The following is a 15,278-nucleotide window of genomic DNA, read 5'->3' as shown; positions in this document are numbered from 1 at the left end:
TTTCCCACCACTGAGGTCAGACTAACTGGTCTATAATTTCCTGCTTTCTACCGCAGGTGGTAGTGGAGGGTTCAATCCTAACACAGAATTTATAGCAAAAAATTACAGTGTGATGTAACTGAAATTATACATTGAAAAATTGATTGTCTGTTAAGCCTTTCATCTGTTAGACTACCATGACAGTTTCACTTCTTTCATGTGTAAATCACAAAACCTTTTTTTTAAAAAGTTGCATTCACAGGTTAGCTGTTGACAAGAGTGATGGCTAGACAATATGTTGAAGGTGTTAGCCCCCTATGTTCTCTGTCTATGCCATGATGTTTAGATTGATTCTAATCTAAAAAGTGAGGTAACAGAGTTTTACATGAATTCATGCAGTTTTTGAGCAAAGTACAATGTATCCCTGAAAGTACAAATTCACCCCACAAAATGTCTGTGTGTGTGTGTCTGTCTGGATTGGGGGTTGTGAGTGTGAGAAAGTGTATGTGTGTGTGTGTAGTGAGTGCAGAGTGTCTTAAGTCTGTGAGGGGGTGCTTGTGTGAGTGTGTGTCTGTAAGGGTGTGTGTAGGTGGCTGTGTGCACGTCTGTGTATATGTGTGTCCATGTGTATGTGTGTATAGGACTGCCTGTGTGTTTGTGAGAGTGTGTGTGTTTAGGAGTATCTGTGTGTGTGTATAGTGCAATGGTGGTCACCTGTAATGTGGCATGAACCCAAGGTCCCAGTTGAGGCCCTCCCTATGGGTACCAAACTTAGCTATCAGCCTCTGCTTGGCCACTTTTCCATGCTGCCTGTCCCGAAGTCCGCCTTGGAGGTTGGTCACCCGAAGGTCCAAGGTCGAACATCCTGGACCGCTGAAGTGTTCCCCAACTGGGAGGGAACATTCCTGTCTGTTGATTGTTGTGCGGTGCCCATTCATCTGTTGTCGTAGCCTTTGCTCGGTTTCCCCAATGTACCATGCTTCCGGGCATCCTTGCTTACGAATCACAAACCCACTTAAGTCAACCTACCACACAAACTACGCAGAGAGACTTTGCCACCGCACCTCTCATAAACTCCTCAATTATCTCATGCACAAACTCTACAGCAGGCGCCACAACCTTGAAATTCAGATGGAGTCCACACTCTCAGCCTGCATTCAGGATACATCAGTACAATTACGCGACATTGCTAAACAGACAAGGTGACAAAACTACACCACGTACGCCAAGAACAAAAAACTGGAGAAACTTGGCATTCTCACCAGTAATAGCAAAGCCCACCCTGGAACCACAGTAGACAACATTATCACTGCGGGGAAGTCTATTATCAACTTATTGGACCACACCCTTCGACCGGAAGAGATTGAAGTCCTGAGTAGGGGTCTCAACTTCTGCCCCACTGCCAAAATGGGCCCGTTGGTTCTGGCAGCAGACACGGAGGAGTTCATCAGACGAATGAGACTCCGGGAATTCTTTCAAGGTGCCAGCAGTGATCCCAATGAGCCCATTGATGAACTGGAACAGTCATCACAGGGATCTGTAGAGGAGCGACCAAAGAAGGTGTCAACTTGGACCCCACCGGAGGGCTGCTGCCCTGTGCTTGGCATGTATGCTTAAACCGTCAGGAAATATATAAATGCCAGATTCATCAGCTGTACCCACAAGGTAGAGCAAAACATCACCCGTTCACAACGCAATGCTATCCAGGCTCTCAAAACCGATCACAACATTGTCATCCAACCAGCAGATAAAGGAGGAGCCATTTTCATTCAGAATAGAACAGTTTACTGCAAGGAAGCGTACCAACTGAACAACCAGGAACACTGCAGGCAACTATCAGCTGATCCGACCAAAGAACACACACGTGAATTAAAGACACTGATCAGAACTTTGGATCCAGTCCTTCAGAGTTGCCTACACGCCCTCATCCCACATACTTCTCGTGTAGGCGACTTCTACTGCCTTCCAAAGGTATACAAAACCAACACACCAGGGCGTCCCATTGTGTCGGGCAATGGGACCCTATGTGAGAATCTCTCCGGCTATGTGGAAGGCATCTTGAAACCTATTGTACAGGGGATCTCCAGCTTCTGTTGCAACACTACGGATTCCTTGCAGAAACTCAGCACCCACAGACCAGTCGAACCGGGAACATTCCTCATCACAATGGACATTACTGCACTCTACACCAGCATCCCCCACAATGATGGCATTGTGGCAACAGCCTCAGTACTCAACACCAACAACTGCCAATCTCCAAACACCATCCTACAATTCATTCGCTTTATCCTTGATCACAACGTCTTCACCTTTGACAACCAGTTCTTCAACCAGACACATGGAACAGCCATGGGGACCAAATTTGCACCCCAATATGCCAGCATTTTTATGCACAGGTTCGAACAAGACTTCTTCTCTATGCAGGATCTCCAATCAACATTATACACCAGGTACATTGACGGCATTTTCTTCCTCTGGACTCATGGCGAGGAGTCAATGATAAAACTACACAGTGACATCAACAAGTTTCATCCCACCATCAAACTCACCATGGACTACTCTCGACTATCTGTCTCATTCTTGGACACATGCATCTCCATCAAGGATGGACACCTCAGCACCACACTCTACCACAAACCCACAGACAACCTCACAATGCTATACTTCTCCAGCTTCCACCCAAAACATATTAAAACAGCCATCCCCTATGGAGAAACCCTATGCGTACACCGGATCTGCTCAGATGAGGAGGAACGTGACAGACACCTGGATGTACTCAGGGATGCCCTCACAAGAACGGGGTACGATGCCCAACTCATCGACCGCTAGTTCCGACGTGCCACAGCAAGGAACCGTAATGACCTCCTCAGGAGACAGACATGTGCTGCAACCAACAGGGTACCCTTCGTTGTTCAGAGTTTCCCAGGAGCAGAAAAACTCCACCATGTTCTTCGTGACCTGCAACACATTATCAATGAGGATGAGCACCTCACCAAGACCTTCTCCACACCTCCACTACTTGCCTTTAAAACAACCGCCAAACCTCAAACAGATCGTTGTTCATAGCAAGCTGCCCGGCTCTCAGGACAACTCCATACAACCCTGTCATGGTAGGCGCTGCAAGACATGTCAGTGTGTGGACATAGATACCACCATTAAGTGTGGGGACAACTCCCACCTTGTACATGGCAGGTACTCATGTGACTCAGAAAACATTGTCTACCTTATACGTTGCAGGCAAGGACGCCCGGAGGCATGGCATATTGGGGAAACCGAGCAAAGGCTACGACAACAGATGAATGGGCAACACACAACAATCAACAGACTGGAATGTTCCCTCCCAGTTGGGGAACACTTCAGTGGTCCAGGACGTTCGACCTCGGACCTTCGGGTGACCACCCTCCAAGGCAGACTTCGGGACAGGCAGCAGCGAAAGTGGCCAAGCAGAGGCTGATAGCTAAGTTCGGTACCCATAGGGAGGGCCTCAACCGGGACCTTGGGTTCATGTCACATTACAGGTGACCACCATTGCACTATACACACACAAACAGGTACTCCTACACACACACACACACGCACACAGGCACTCCTACACACACATACACACGGACACACATATACACAGATGCACATACAGACACCCACACACAGCCTTATAGACACACACTCCCACACTCTCACATGCACCCCCTCACAGACTAAAGACACTCTGCACACTCTCATACACACACACATACACTTTCTCACACTCACAACCCCAACCCAGACAGACACATACACACAGACAGAAAAAGACCCACATGCACACATATATTTTGTGGGGTGAATTGTACTTGCAGGGTTACATTGTACTTTGCTCAAAAACTGCATGAATTCATGTAAAACTCCGTTATCTCACTTTTTAGATTAGAATCAATCTAAACATCATGGCATAGACAGAGAACACAGGGGGCTAACACCTTCAACATATTGTCGAGCTATCACCCTTGTTAACAGCTAACCTGTGAATGCAACTTTTTAAAAAAAAGGTTTTGTGATTTACGCATGAAAGAAGTGAAACTGTCATGGTATTCTAACAGATGAAAGGGTTAACAGATAATCAAATTTTCAATGTATAATTTCAGTTACATCACACTGTAAATTTTTGCTGTAAATTCTGTGTGTTAGGACTGAACCCTCCACTACCACCTGATGAAGGAGCAACACTCCGAAAGCTAGTGTGCTTCCAATTAAACCTGTTGGACTATAACCTGGTGTTGTGTGATTTTTAAGTGTGGAGGCAGAGAGGCTGACATCAGAGAAACAAAGAAAAAATGTAACAGTGTCAACACATAGCATGAAGCAACTTAGATAAAGATAAGTAGTAAGTTCATAGGTTAGTATTTTTAAGTGGCTAACATTTCTGTTTTGGTGCTAGCTAAAGAATTCAATAAACCTTAAAACTAAAAAGACTTTACAAATAAGGATAGACTTAGCGATAAAGGAGTAGAGTAGGAGAGAGAAGAATCATAAGAGAAGGAGCTGATTGGTGTTTAATTAGGGACAAATCTTAATTTTTTTTGCTACTGGTAGGTTTAGTTGGTAGTCAAACACACACAAGTACAGGTGGTCACCTTAGGCTTGCTGTTACAACATAGATGGCAAGCCAAACCAAATCAGTCTCATAACGACTGGGTTCATAACACGTGGGCAGCACAGTGGCAAGTGGGCGGCACGGTGGCACAGTGGTTAGCACTGCTGCCTCACAGCGCCAGAGACCCGGGTTCAATTCCCGCCTCAGGCGACTGACTGTGTGGAGTTTGCACGTTCTCCCCGTGTCTGTGTGGGTTTCCTCCGGGTGCTCCGGTTTCCTCCCACAGTCCAAAGATGTGCAGTCAGGTGAATTGGCCATGCTAAATTGCCCGAAGTGTTAGGTAAGGGGTAGATGTAGGGGTACGGGTGGGTTGCGCTTCGGCGGGGCGGTGTGGACTTGTTGGGCCGAAGGGCCTGTTTCCACACTGTAAGTAATCTAATCGAAACTTAAACATTTAATAACTTTCAAAATTTCTCAATTGTTCCTAACTAGACTTTACAAATAACAGATCTTGGACTCCAGTTTATAAGTTAAACAAAAACTACCACTTATTATTAAGAATGTAACTTCAGCAGAACAGAGATAAACTACAAGGCAATCTAATTAATATCGATGATCTAAACCCAAACCTCTTTGAATATAAACACCAATTCACAAACTTATGCATTGTTAAGAATGTTTTTTATTTCAAATGAAAAAAATGCAGTTTACCAGTTTGATAACCACTTCAACAATGGATACCAGATCTTCATGAAATCCTTGGTCAAGGGGTTTATTACAGGCATACAAAGCTGAGTATCTTGCTCAAATTCCAAAGTCACTGGGAAATGCAAACAGCTTCACAGATCTTGAGATTTTATTTCTTACAGACAGGGATTCTTTTCTCAGTATTTTCAACAAATCGATAACCAGACAATTGCTAGAGAGATATAAACCAAAAAGCAGCTTCCCGTCTGGCAGCTTCTAAAGTGACAACTGCTTCATGCTCAAACTCCAGTTACAGCTAGTTCATTCTTTGATTTTTCTTTCTTTTTCAACATTCTCTGTGATTGGCTAGCCAGCATCAATTCTCCTTTGATTGACCAATGCACATCCAACCAGCCAATAGTCCCTCAGCAAAAAGACTTTACGGTGCCAAATCATGTGCAGCATTCTTAGAGTAGTAATTAAACTGCATTATCTTTCTAGGTCAATTCCCAACAACAGGCATTCATCTTTTATTCTCTCCTCTTCTTCAAAAAACAAGCTGCTGTTCAAAGTTTAGACTTCAATTCTCAACTTCAAGTTTCAGTTCCAAAAGAGAAAAATAAAAGAAAAACAGTGCACTGTCATGTGTCAGGTGACATCTCCAGGACAATTATGTACGCAGGAAGTGCTTTGTTCCTGACTTCAGAACTGGAGCAGTAGTTATCATTGCAATGCATCAATGAGGCCATCAACTACATAGATGCACATTTCAAGGGGAGCTACAAAAGGCAACATTTTCGAGCTTCAGAATATGCAGAAAGTACTTTGTTCCTGTCTGTTTCAATGAGATTAACTCACATTCTTCTCAAATGCAGGTAAAGACCCAAATCTTTCAGCCTCATCATAGGATTTACAATGAAAGCATATTCCTATCACTGTATTATATCTGAGATAAAGGTGGCAAAAACTATGCAGATCGCCACAAGTATGATCTCAGTAAAGTCCTGCACAATTGTAGTAAGACTCTTGTTCCTGTAATTTAATTTTCTTCCATAAAGGTCAACATGCTATGTGACTTTCTAATTACTTGTTATACTTGCTTGATAACTTTGTATCCCTTGTACTGTAACACACAGTCTGCTCAAATGTCAATATTTGCAAGTTTCATATTGTTTAAAAAAACATGATCAAAGTAAACAATCTCACACTACAACTGCACTGTTGCCCACTCAATTAACCTGTCCATATTGTCCAGCGTCTGTTTTCTCCTTACATATTACATTTCCATCTTGCTTTGTATTATCAGAAATTTTTCATGCATCACTCCTAATCTCTTAGTCTAAGTCATCAATATGATTTGTAAATATCTGAGGCCCCATCACCAATCCTTGCAACACTTCATTAATCTCAGTCCAACAACTTGAAAATGCACCATTTATTGCTCTTGCTGTCCACAGATTTGCAGAATTGTTATGGACCCATTCAACTTATCTGGCTTGCACTGGCTCTCAGTGTTTTAAATTCGCGCCAGTCTCTTTCCTTTTACCAGTAATCCGCACACGGATGTGTAGGTTAAATAGAAACAATGCCCATTGAAATGCCTTATTGAAGCTACGCCAAGCACTGCATCCAAGGTCCCAACTACTCACTGCATGAAAAGTTCTCTCACCTCATATTTGCTTCTTTTGTAAAACAATTTAAAAGTGCACCTTTAGTTCTTGATCTGTTTACAAATGGGAACAGTTTCTCCTTATTCATTCTGTCCAGACCCCTCATGGTTTTTAAATTCCATCAAATCTCCTCTTAGCATCCTCCTCTCCACAGAAAACAGTATCAATAATTCCAATCTATCCTCATTAATGAAGTATCTCATCTAGGAAACCACTTTTATATAATTTCTTCTGCACTCTCGAATACATTCGCATCCTCCAAATAGTGTGAAACACAAAACTGTACACACTATTCCTGCTTCGATCTAACCAATGTTGTATATAAATAATAACCTTCCTGCTCTTGAGCTCTATACCTTTATTTATGAAGCCTAGAAATAATGCAAGGTTTATGCTCCTTTTACCTGTCCTGCTATCTTTATCCACTTATTGATATATACACCCAGGTCTCTCAGTTCTTGCACAACTTTAGAATAGTGCTCTTCAATTTAGTGAATCACCTCACACTTCTCCACATTGAACTTCATCTGCCAGTTACCTGCCCACTCCTTCAACATGTCAATGTTCTTTCAAAGTTCTACATTGTCCTTACAGTTCACAATCTTCAAAAGTTTGTGTAATCTGAAAAGTTGAATTTCTCTCTTGCACATCAAAGTTTTATATATATCATTTAAATAGATCAAGGAAAGCAAAAGGTCCTAATACAGACTCCCAAAGTCCATTGCAAATCCACTTGCAGCCTGGAAAGTTCCCATTAACCATTACTCTCTGTTCCCTAGCTTCAATCAATTTTGTACCCATATTGGTACTGATCCTTGTATATTATGACCTATAAATTTTGCCTTTTATCACTCTACCTTCCATTCCACCAATATTCAAACACATGGAGATTTTGCATTTTATTCATTGTCTGAGAAGGGTCTCCATTACCAATGCTACCCAGTCACCTATTTAGCTGCAGCTTCTTTCCTCATGGTGAGATCTCTCTAGATTACTCCCAGAAATCTTCTCCACTGTATGGAAACTTTTCCTCTAATATATATATCCCCGATTCAAAACTGTAATTGCATTTTCTAGTTCTCTACTTTCATACCACCTACTGCCAATCATGTCCTTCACTTCTACTCCCTAGTCTTGGACATTAAACCTGTTTTTATATTTTTCCCATTGACTGCATTTTATGTCCCATGATTGTGGCGACCCTCCAGTGATCTGACTCCACTGGCCTGGAAACTACCAGTGAACTTACCTTGTGTAAGTGATCTCCACATAAGACTACTTTTTATGTTCTTCATGACTTTCCGTAGCAGTTATATATTTAATTTTTCATACATGTCCCAAAATTTACCATTTACAAATTCACCTCCATTATATATAAAGACTTTTGTGTTAAATCAAGGCCTAGGGTAACTCACTTTTTCATGACTTTGTCCACTACACTCTATCTATTATTGTTTATCACTATGAATACTGTGGTATCAGTGTTTGCAATATGACTCAGTCTGGAATTTCACAGGGAAGGCCACTCTCTTTAAAAGGTATTATAAAATTTAGTTGAGAGATATTCCAACATATGTCCCATGTCTTCAGATCCTTGATTACTGTTTCATTAAATTCCCAAGCTAAAAGAACACCTACAATCAATTGTGCTGGAGACTTATGGTATTTAATACATATATCACATTAATATGTGATCTGTTTTACAAGAAATTCATATTCTTTACCAACAACTCCAACATTCTTTTAATATCATCTTTATTTTTTGTCAGGAAGGATGAGCAAATTGCTTATGCAATTTCCAGGTAATCCTCTTCTCAGTCAGCAATATTTCTTGGATCACAACAATAAGTTCCAAGTTTCCTCAACAGAATGCATTACAGATTTACCAAATACAAATACTAATCTCCATCTCCAAATGCATTTTCACCTTATTCATCAAAAACTTCCTCAGTACTGATGGTACATCAATCTGAATGATATCAGTATTTACGATATGACTCAGTCCTGGAATTTCACAGGAACGGCCACTCTCCTTAAATGTATTAACAAATTATCATTGCTGAATCAAAAGTAGATAAAAAACTTGTATTATTTGACCCCATTTTTGTCCAGAGTTTCCAAATGACAATTCAGCCACTAGACACCACTCAGCATGGGGGTCCAACCACCATCCAGTCTAGCACAAATGAATGCACCAACAATCAAGATACCCATTGGCCAACAAGTCTTCAGCCACATCACCTCCATCATATTCATTCTCAGAGGCGTAAGTTTTATGAGTTGCTTCAAATACTTAACTATTTATCTTAGGACAATTCCTGAGAGTTACATGGAGTGATACTGGAAACATTGCCTAACTATTCCCTGTGAATTCCTGGGATCTACATGTTGCTGGCCTCCACCTCAATCCTGCATTTTCCTCTGATTTTAATAATTGTGACCATATACAGGTGCCTCTGACTAGGCCCCTTCAACTTAGTGACAGTAAGTTTGGAATCTTCCACTCTCTGCATCATCACATATGCCCAACATGTCCTGTGAAGGTAGCTGGAAATGGAATGCCTTTGAGAAAATTTGATGAGACCAGCCATTTGTTCAAAAAAAGATCCATTACCATAAAATTGAGCACCCATCAAAATCAAAGGCTATACAGAAATTTCTCACAATCTAGTAGTTTAGACACCAGGATAGACTGCAAAATTACTAGATTGAGTTTCTTCAACCTTTTATAGAAGGTGTCAAGTTCCACAATATATTCTTCTATGGACTAATTATCCAGAAATTGCTCACAGGCTTTCAACAAATCATCCTGTTCCCAAAACATGTCCATAAATTGCATTAGAATCTTTAGCCACTTTCATATCCTGGTCTGAAATATTCTAACTTCTTTATTCTTTATTCTAATTTTGAGCATTTCTGGTAAGGATAAAGCCAAAGCAATACCTTGCCTTTTCATGGTTAAAAACATAACCAAGTCCACAACTCCAACTCATTCTTCCAGTGTCCGTATGATTCCAACTCCAAAAACATTGTTAGATAATCATAGTTAATGATCCTGCAGCATTTTCCAGCTATTCCACTTTAAAAAGCCACCAGGTACTTTGCTTCTGCGAGAAGGAATGACCTTCTGCTATTTTATCTTCCCACTTGAAGAAATTGAGGTTAATCCTCTGCTACCTTGTTTAAATGTTGACAACTAAATTGGGCATTAGAAGACTTAGAGGTTGATAAAAATCTTTTATTGTAAATCTACCATACAGTGTAAACACAAGTCTTCATATTTCCTTTCGGGACCCTTTCCCTGTCCAGAAAATAACCAAAAACTGAATAAGACTTGCTTTTTTCTTGGAAAACAGAGCTATCAAATTAGAAAACCACTAAATTAATCACATTGCAAATCACGCACACAGGGCCAGTGAAACAAAAGCAAAAATCAAAAGGGGAAGAAGGGAGGGATTAAATAAAATGATATTAACAGGAAGATAATGCATTCCCTATAAAAACTTTAAGGCAACTAGAGAGCTCCTTCTCCAAGGACACCCAGTTCAGACATAGCTGCATGGACCTGATGCCAACTACCTTATCCAGGCCCAGAAGTAGGCCCAAGTGCAGGACAGAAATCACCATTTTTTTTTAAAACTGCTACCAAATTAACTAATTAAAACTACACAATTAGCAAACACAGCCCACTAACTGACCTGTTCAGAAAAGCTATGACACACTCATGGAGCAGGTGAGATTTGAACCTGAGTTTTGCTGACCCAGAGGTAGAGATGTTACAACTACGACATATGAGTCCTTAAAAATTGACAGGAAGATCACAGAGGAATTGAGAAATTCATTCACACCAAAAATGGTGAGAGTCTGGAACACACTGTCTAAAAGAACAGTAGAGGCAGAAAAAATTATTGCAGTTAAAAAGCATCTTGCTATTCTCTATCCTACAAAGACTATGGACAAAATTTGGTAAATAAAATGAGACTGTTATATTATGGCACAGAAACAATAGGCCAAACGTCCTCCTTCTCTGCCAAGTTTCTGTCTTTGATAAAACATTTCATGACAAACTGCGATATAAATGCTTTCTTACAAGAATCTTTCCAATGCCATTCAGATTACATCTCAAGATCAATGTTTGCACTACATTTAATTCCAAAGTAGGGAATCAACAACTCATGAAGCTAATAAAGTGCACACTTCACATTCATCTGAAAATATAATCTTCCAAGATGGAATGCAGAATTTCATATTCCTACCCTTACCAGAATGAAAAAAGGATTGACATTATCTGTAGAGGGAGTTCAAGATGGGGGTGTATGGAAAATTATATGGAGACACCATACCTTAACTATTTTGTAGCATACACCTCAGATTTCCCCTCAGTATGGTAGGAAGAAAGACAAATAACAGCAACAGCACAGAAAAAATGTTTTTATAAGAACACTCCCTCTACAAATAATGTCAATAGCCCTGTGAGATATTCATTAAGATCATTATTGGTCATCCAACGATCCTGTTCTTGCTTTCTCCCCATATGATTTGATCTCTTTAGTCCCAAGAACCACATTTATCTCTTTCTTGAAACTAAATGTTTTGGCCTCAACCGCATTCTGTGGCAAAACAATCCACAGGCTCACTACTCCTCGGGTATAGAAATTTCTCATCTCAGTCCTAAATGGCCTTTCATAACGTTGGACTACAACACCTAGTTCTGGACTGCCCAGTCAGCAGGAAGATTCCGCCTGTGCTTACCCTGTCTAATCCTTCCGTACTTCTATATGGCTATAAAACTTGGATTTCATATAGACACCACCTCAAGGCCTTGCAGAAGTATTGTCAGTGCTGTTTTAGGCAGGTTTTCTGCATTGGCTGGGAAGACAGGTGTACTAGAAATGCAAATAGATGTCATTTGGGTCATCACATCTGCACCGACCCTCCAAAGACCATTCCATCCAGTCTCAGCTTCCACCACCTCCCCCCCTCCCTTGCCAAGCAAACACCCACCCCACTCTCAACGCCTGAGTTCTCACTACCAAAGCATGTCTTCTTCGCTCAGCTCGAGGAAGGCATCCAAACAAAAAGAGTACAAAACAAAAGTCCAAAGCTCTCTGAAGACTTCCCTCAAAAAATGCAACATGGATGTGAATGTATGGGAGACCTTTGTTCAGAAGACGCCAATCTGGAGAAGCCTCCTGTATATAGGTACAGAGTTCTTTGAGAACCAGTTGATAACAGAAAGAAAGGAAAAGGAACTGGAGAAAAAAATGCCAGTAATTTCAAGGCCAGCAACCAATTTCATTTCCCAGAAACATTTGCCAAATGTGTGATCTGAGATGTTGCTCTAGGATTGGGCTCATGAGTCACACAAAGACCCAGAGAACCCATGACTAGTAACACAAATTTCCTAGCTACACACTCATACTCATTGGCAAGTGATTGCTGACCACAAGACAACCTGGTCTGCAATGTAACTACGGCTTCTTCAGAATGGTCATGCTGAACAGTTTTGAGTGATAGTATGTGATATCTACCACCCTTAATTCAGGGATTAGAAACCTATTGCATCACAGTCAAGCTTCTTAATCCCCAGTAATAACGATACTTGTGTCCTTAATTCAAACTACTTGAATTATATCATCATAGTAACTTGCCTCAATTTTGGTGTATTTTTTTGATTTACCAAAAAAAAGACTTGTTTTTTTGTTTGCATTCAAATGGTACATTGAAGTGGTTCAATCTTCAAATAGACAAGGAGAGAATGCCTATAAAGATAATATGGGACACATAGATATTGAAATATGGAAAATATAATTGCAGTACGCATGCTGCAATCTGTATAAATCGTGAAGGTGTTCTGTAATTCCGCAGATTGTGTTTTGACCAACCCCCACCCCACACATAATGCAATCGTACACACACAACAAAGCAGTTAGTGTAGTTAACCATAAGCAAGTAGGGATGGTGCATTTCTTTTCCTAAAGGACATTAGTGAACAAGATGGGTTCTTATATAAACTAAACAACTATTATCTGTTCTCCTGGAGTCCTCTATCAGCTAATTTTGGTTTTGACCGCTTCCACACCAATCACAGAATTATTTCCAGAAATTTCAGCATTGCAGGTTTTTCTTTTTGCTTATTCAATTCAGTGCATTCATGTTTTGTCAAACTATAATTTATTTTTAATCTCCATGACAACCAATAAAGTAGTGCAATATATGAAAAAGCAGAGAAAATATTCTTATTTCTTAAAGAAATGGCTGTGTCACCAGTAAAAATAAATTTGAACATTTAACAGTTTCCAGTTGTCATGGATCCAACTTTCCTAATTATATCACACAGAAGCTCGATAAACCCTGGATTTAAAATAATGCAAACGTGATGATACAAAAAAAACTTGTGGTCAAGACTAGAATGTTGCTAGAAATTCTGTTTTGAAAAGGAAATTAAATTTGTTTTAATAATCTAGAAACAACATGATAACCTAATGCCCAACAATATTTTTGAAAGATGTGAGCTAGTATGTACTTGAGATGACCAATCATTTTTATACTTTCAACCATATATACAGACAAATGCAAAATACTAAAATAGTCACTTTTCATTCAAAGTATAATTAGAGAAAGGAGAAATTAGCTGTATGATATTGTTAAGAGTATCAGAATAATAATTTACTTGAAATTCAAGTGCTGTAACTGCTCAATTACAAACTGCCCAAACTAACCAAAGGCAAAATCTCACAGTAACATTAATAAATGAATACACATAGAAAACTAACTAATGTCAGTAAGAGGTAAAAACAATGACTGCAGATGCTGGAAACCAGATTCAGGATTAGTGGTGCTGGAAGAGCACAGCAGTTCAGGCAGCATCCAAGGAGCAGCGAAATCAATGTTTCAGGCAAAAGCCCTTCATTATTCCTGATGAAGGGCTTTTGCCCGAAACATTGATTTCACTGCTCCTTGGATGCTGCCTGAACTGCTGTGCTCTTCCAGCACCACTAATCCAGAATAATGTCAGTAAGAGACAGATCTCAAACTTGGGTTTAACTCCCTGCAGCTGTTTGTAAAAGGGTGTTGAATACACCCTCCAGACTTTTGATAGCTGTCTTTTTTCTCTTCCTCATTGTGATCAATATCAGTTGACATTACTTAAGTGAGACTTGGTGTGAGTTTTTACACCAGTTTACTAAGGAAAGTAGATGATTTCTCCCACAGTAAATGCTAGAAGAGAGTATTGTTTCCAATTAGTAACAAAATCAGCACTTGCGCTGTATCAACAAACCAAGCAATCATTTTTAAAGAAGCAAAACTAGTTTTTGCAAAAAACTCCTTCCAGATTGTCAATAAATGAACATGTTTCTATACAAATTTTCAGGTTTGTAATAGTTTGTAATACATCACAAGAAATTCAGGTGAGTATCCTGGTTGATTACAAACACTGCCATTTTTAAAACAAATCTTCAGTAATAGAATAACGATTGAGATGTACAAGATGTTACATGCATTCATAATTTGTATTCACAATGTTGCTACAGTTCAGTATACCCATTAATAATGTGTTTAGTTTTAAAAAATATATTGATCAATGGTTCTAAACGAGATACTGTGTGGAAAATGTAATTATTTAAATAACACCTAATCACATATTATCTGTTAGCTTAATGAGAAGAAAACATGAGGACATAAGCTATAAGCCAATGTTCAATAGTAAATATAGAAGTGTAATATGAGATCATGCAGTTGCATGCAAAAGTGATCACCTTATTTGTAGTCAACATACTTATTGCTTACTAAAAAAGCTTACCAAAAATAAAATAGCACAACCTATTTAATTGAAAAATCTACAAAAACAATGAGCTGAATTCATCCTGATTACTGCCCCTGTTCTCAACAGCTCCTGCTAACCTTTGTGTGATATGTGAATATACTGGAACACTAGATGGCAGTGCCAGAGGTCATTGTGATGTGGCCTACATAACTGCCCTATAAAACTTTATATTATTGTGCTTACCTAAATAAATAACAAGTCAAGAAGTTGATAAAATATAGACAAAAACTAATGTTTATAATCCTTCCTTTGCTTATTATTTTAAATTATACTTAAATACTGTGTTGGTATCCTTAGCCTTCCCATGGTTAAAATTATAGTTTGGTACCAAGTAGGTTATGATCTATAGCAAATACTGGGTGTTGCAAAGTTCCACCATCACATTCTCCAGAACATCTTAAAATAGATTTCTGGCCGATTTTTAAATTGTCCAATTTCCATTATATTCCATGCAAGACAGGTACCTTTTATTTTCTATCAAATTATTTAACCTCCTATATATTTGAAATAATCAACGATACCGGGCTATGAAAACAATGAC

General features: G+C 39.6%; 1 protein-coding gene across 1 annotated transcript in view; it reads right to left on the bottom strand.

Annotated features, from left to right (window-relative positions):
* gabrb2a (gamma-aminobutyric acid type A receptor subunit beta2a) overlaps positions 1–15,278 on the bottom strand; it is a 267,997-nt gene that overhangs the window by 250,076 nt on the left and 2,643 nt on the right. The window lies entirely within an intron of this gene.

The sequence above is a fragment of the Chiloscyllium punctatum genome, chromosome 20, assembly GCF_047496795.1.
Source record: "Chiloscyllium punctatum isolate Juve2018m chromosome 20, sChiPun1.3, whole genome shotgun sequence".
NCBI classification, from domain to species: domain Eukaryota; kingdom Metazoa; phylum Chordata; class Chondrichthyes; order Orectolobiformes; family Hemiscylliidae; genus Chiloscyllium; species Chiloscyllium punctatum.
Note: the sequence above shows the minus strand (reverse complement) of the source record. Positions and strands in the feature narration are given on the sequence as shown.